This window comes from Kryptolebias marmoratus, linkage group LG7, assembly GCF_001649575.2.
Source record: "Kryptolebias marmoratus isolate JLee-2015 linkage group LG7, ASM164957v2, whole genome shotgun sequence".
NCBI lineage: Eukaryota > Metazoa > Chordata > Actinopteri > Cyprinodontiformes > Rivulidae > Kryptolebias > Kryptolebias marmoratus.
Window position 1 is genome coordinate 6,151,408 of NC_051436.1, and position 4,910 is coordinate 6,156,317.

Sequence of the window (4,910 nt, forward strand, 5' to 3'; positions counted from 1 at the left end):
GAAGTGGCGCTTTATTGAGGTTTCACAAATCACACACTTGGTTTTAAATGTTCTGTAATCAGTGCAGAATAATCTGCTCCAGGTTTGAAGTGTCTAGATGTTGTAGTTTTTTAACTAGAGGAGATTAAAGATGCTGAAGGGAGGGAAAAATTATCTGGAATCGCCCTTTAGCCATTTTTCCGAATCGGAAACCAACTTCAGCTTCGTGGAATTGAAGGAGAATATTTTCAGCGAGTTACCTCGGTTGTGTTTCACCGTAAGTGGCGCTCTTCTTCTTTTTAACCCCTTTTTTTTAAGGTGAGCACCTCAGAAGATGCATTTACTGCAAGTCAAAGCTGGAAGGTGGTTTTCACTCAAAAAAAGGTGGTAGGATTGTGTAAGGGTTGCTCCACTCCATTGAGTATTCAGTCATCGGAGCACCGACCGGTCAGGGTTTACTTCAATGATGATTATGGGTGGCTGTGGTTCAGCGGTTAGACCAGTTGTCCTCCAATGAGACAGCTGGAGGTTCGATTCCACCAGTGGTGCCCCATCGGTGTGTGAATGTGATCCAAAGCACTGATTAGACTCTGTAAAATGATTTACTCAGGTTGGCTTTGTAGATATGCTGCAGAGAGCTGGATGGATGTGTGTGGACGGTTAAATGAGGCTTTGAGTGGCCTGGTTGGATAAAAAAGGTGCTACATAAATACGGTTCATTTAGTATTACGTAGGTGTCCGATCTGGAGCAAAAATAAGACCAAGAACTGGTCCGATGAGGCTTCAGGACAAATCTACATCCTGCGGACAAATCGGAGATTAGTCGGAGCAGGAAACTGGATGGAGGCAGTGGCAGGCGGTGCATTTCACACTTAGGCCTTCAGTGATGTCCAATTTAGTCAATAAATAACTTTCATTAAGCCAGCATTTATAACACCAGGACTGGAGAGTAGTTAGAAACACACTTAAGCGCTACTTGGCATTGCATCACCTCAGTTGTGTACAAAATGGGCTATTATCTGGTGCATTTTAAAAATCAACAAACCCGCATCAGCAATTAAAACATATCTGGTATGCTACTGTCAAAACTAAAAAAATTAGAATAAAATAAATAAAATGTTTGCACTCACCAAAACACCTGTGTCCCCCCCAAAACACGTATTTCAACACAAAATCCATTCTGGAACAGGTTAGCTAGCTCGGGACAGGTTAGCTAGCTCGGGGGTCGGCCGTCCTCCTCTAACGAGATGTAGCTTCTCTTGAAAAGTTCGTCTTGAAAACAGCCTTGCCAGTAAATCAGCAACCAAATCAACGTGTTGCTCTCCTTCGGCCATTGTGGGTTAAAAAAGTTTTTAACCGGTAACAGTCCCGGGTGTGACTCTGTTGATCTTCATAGCACTGCCGCGGCTCAAACTCGGAAGTATCCATATCCAATCACAGGACGCGTTCCATAAACGTGAGGCCAGCTAGAGGGCCTCGCTGACACAACTCGTGATCTGATTGGCTATCGCAACTGTCTATCAACAGTATTTTGCCCGTTGACTTACAGTGCACAGACGCCTTCATTGATTCTGAAGGCACGGGCAGATTTCATACAGCCTGGCAACATAAGACAGCTGAATTCTGATTGGACAAAAACTCTAACCTAAAAACAACAGCACTGGAAGGAGCATAATATGACATGAAGAGAATATGAATACGTTTAGATATCTGGGAAAGTAAATTAAAAATAAATTAACTTGTATCATAATTATGATGATTCTTGGTTATGTTAGGCCAGCAGAGAAGGCCTTGCTGGCCCTGATGGCCCACCACTGGATGGAGGGGGTGTGATATTCTGAGAAAAAAACAATTTATAACTTCACTAAACGTCGGCGCGTGCCTCATTCTCGCCGACATGCCAGAGGTACTCTCTGATGGGAATCGGTTGTAATGTTAGACATTTTTGACAAGTCTTCCAATTTCCCCAAAAATATCTGTCAGATCAAGCTTTTATGAAATGTTCTTTTTATTTTAAAAAAGAATTTAAAAAAAGTTAGATCCATGGAGACGCCACCTCGAGATTTCTCCCAATTAGCGGTTTTAATGTGGCGAACGCTCGGCGTAAACACCACAAACTAATCCAGCGAGTCACTGAATCCAGTCATGATGAAAGACCAGGAGAAGAGTGAACACATCTTCCTTTGTGCCTCCCTTTTTGTTTTCTTTTTTATCATCACGTCGTGTTTGAACCGCGGCGGGTGTCGGGCTTTTTTTGTCAGTGAAAACTCTTGAAGTTTAAACAAGTCTTTTTGTCTTCATAAGAAAGTTAGGCGTGTACTCTTATCTCTCTCGCGCTCGTACGATGACGGGGAGCGCGTCTGCATTTAGATGTAAGACGCGAGTCGGAGGAACTGTAAACAACTCCTGACGTGATGATTCTGCAAAGGGCTGATAAGAGCCGTGATGCAGCGGATTCATTCGTCTTTTCCAGTCGGAAAAAGTTTGTGATTTTCCAAAAAAAATCAAAGATTATAGTAGATCCTCTCGAGGCGAGCCTTCCTCAATAGGATTGAGTGAAAGAATATAAAACACCATGATATTATTTAAGCACTGAGACCTACAGTGCATTATATATATATATATATATAAATTCCTTTAAAACTTTCCTTCTTTCGCTGTTTTGTTCATTTTATTTGCAGGAGTTTTCTCTCCAGTTGAATAGTTGCATCTGAAGGCATTTAGAACAGAGTTATAAATCTTAGAACAAGCTTAGGTTATGAACAGTAATGTCTTGTTTGTTGTCCAACTCTTCGAACGTCATCAGTTTAGGATTTAATTCTGACCAGGCAGACCGGAAAGTCCCAACAGGGTCGAGACCAAAGTGGACCGCTGGTCTTACAGCAGCTTGAATTTCAAAATATTTTACAGCGGTTCGTGCAAGCTCTCTGTTCCAACCTTTGCATCGCTGTCGTTTTTGCATTGCACAGTTATTCATATGAGGTGCAGCAGGAACATCGTGATGCTTCTGCTGGACCACCAGAGTAATGCAAAACTGAGCAGAAAACAGGGCGTTTGCATTGAACTCATACCTGGAGTTCTTTTAAGGCCGAAGCAATCGTTAGGAATGGGAACCAGCGAAGTATGGATGTAGGGTCAACTTAACTGAACGGTATCTTTGCAGAAGTAGCAGCGAAGAACATTGTGTGTGTTTTCCCAATAATCACTCCACTAACAGGAAACTAGGCTGGCATCGTTACAGTGGAGGACAGGAGTGAATATAACAGCAGAAACCAAACTCCCATTTGGTGTCCCTGTTCATGAGAAAGCTAACGTTAACTAGCCGCTACGGAAGGATCAGAAATCAGCCGTTTGAAATCATCACGAGCGACAATCAGGTACAGAATCAAATACAGATAAAAACATCATAATCAAATATAGAGATACAGAAGTAAAAACATCAATCGTGTATATTCTAAATGAAGTATAAGATAATCTAAATGAAATCATGATAAAGTTAAAGCTGAAATAAACAACAATCAGGAATCTAACAATATCTAAAATATGAGCTAAGATAAACTAAACTAAGCTAAATGTACAGGAAGGCTAAATAAGCTAACATAATCTGCTAAACTAAAGGTACCAAGATACTAGCTAATAGTACCAAAAGGCCTGCTAAACAGCCAACATAAGAATTACTAATACCCCTTTTACACAGGCTCTAATTCAGAAGTCCGGCTCTACTCTACTCTACTCGGCTCGATAAAGAATGCATCGTGTTTACCAGTTGTGGAAACAACGAAAGCGCTATGGACAGCGTTGTCCCTGTGTTGCTGCTGTTTTTTAAACTTCTGGGGATTCTCCTGAGACTTCAGGAAGAGAGGCGCAGTGGAAGAAATGCTCTGGATGCCGCGATTGTTGCGCGGAGCAGGACAGCTGTTATCCGCCGGAGATTTCAGGCTTTACAGCGCCTTCAGCTGGGGGACAGACGGCAGAAACGTAGCAGGGTAAGCTAACGCTGTTGTTTATATTCCTACCTTCGCTCTTTATGCTTGCATCTGGTCACACCCACGACCAATGAGTGAACAGGAGCTAAGCTTGCGCCGCCCACGAAGCAGGGCCGACCCGGCTGGCCCTACTCCAAAGCAGGGACCAAAAAAGCAGGGGCCGGCCTCGAAAAAAGCCGGTGGAAATGCACGCAAAGCGAGCCGAGTAGAGTGGAGCCGGGACCTTTAGAGCCGGTGGAAAAGGGGCATTAGTATGCTCAAACCTGCAAATGCTGACGCATTGATGAACAGAAAAGGACAATAATCAGCACAATTAATTAGCCCACAGTTCAATCAATCTACCTCATTTGTGCATCTTTGTTTCGTTCATTAACGTGTAAAAGCAGCCCTGTTTGGAGCACAAACCCACATGTAGATTATCTGATTAACTTGATTAACTCACACAAGAGTGAACCGCGCAGATACATTGCGTGACCTAGTTCACGTTACTGTATCTTCCGTGGCGCAGTGAGAAATGCTATATCGGGAAGGGACTTAATCCTCAAAGGGCTTTCACGGGCTTAATCTCTTCAATGATTCATTCTGCCTCTAAGCATCTGAAACATGTGAAAGCAATATTCCCCATCTAAGACCACTCAAGTGTCAAAAACAAAAGCATTATTGCGCGGGGGGGGGCAGCGTGTCGACGTTACAGCGCTGAATATTCCCCGATCAAGACTCATCTGCCTTCGGCGGTTGGTTTCGGCCGTGAGTGGTTCAGGCAGGGATCAGACAAACGCCGTGCCTCTGATCAGTCTGTGATGAATGTGTGCCACGCGGGGGACGTCCTACCAAGAGAATTCCATTAGTTATTCCTCCCGTGGTCATTGCGTGATTTATGGAGGGGCCTATTTAAAGGTGACGCTTACGAGCCGTCACCGCGGCACTGGAGATGAACTTCTCGCT

General features: G+C 43.6%; 1 protein-coding gene across 2 annotated transcripts in view; it reads left to right on the forward strand.

The window, feature by feature from the left end:
* Nucleotides 1-4,910, forward strand: part of pcxb (pyruvate carboxylase b) — a 393,092-nt gene that overhangs the window by 316,174 nt on the left and 72,008 nt on the right. The gene's annotated exons all lie outside the window — the stretch shown is intronic.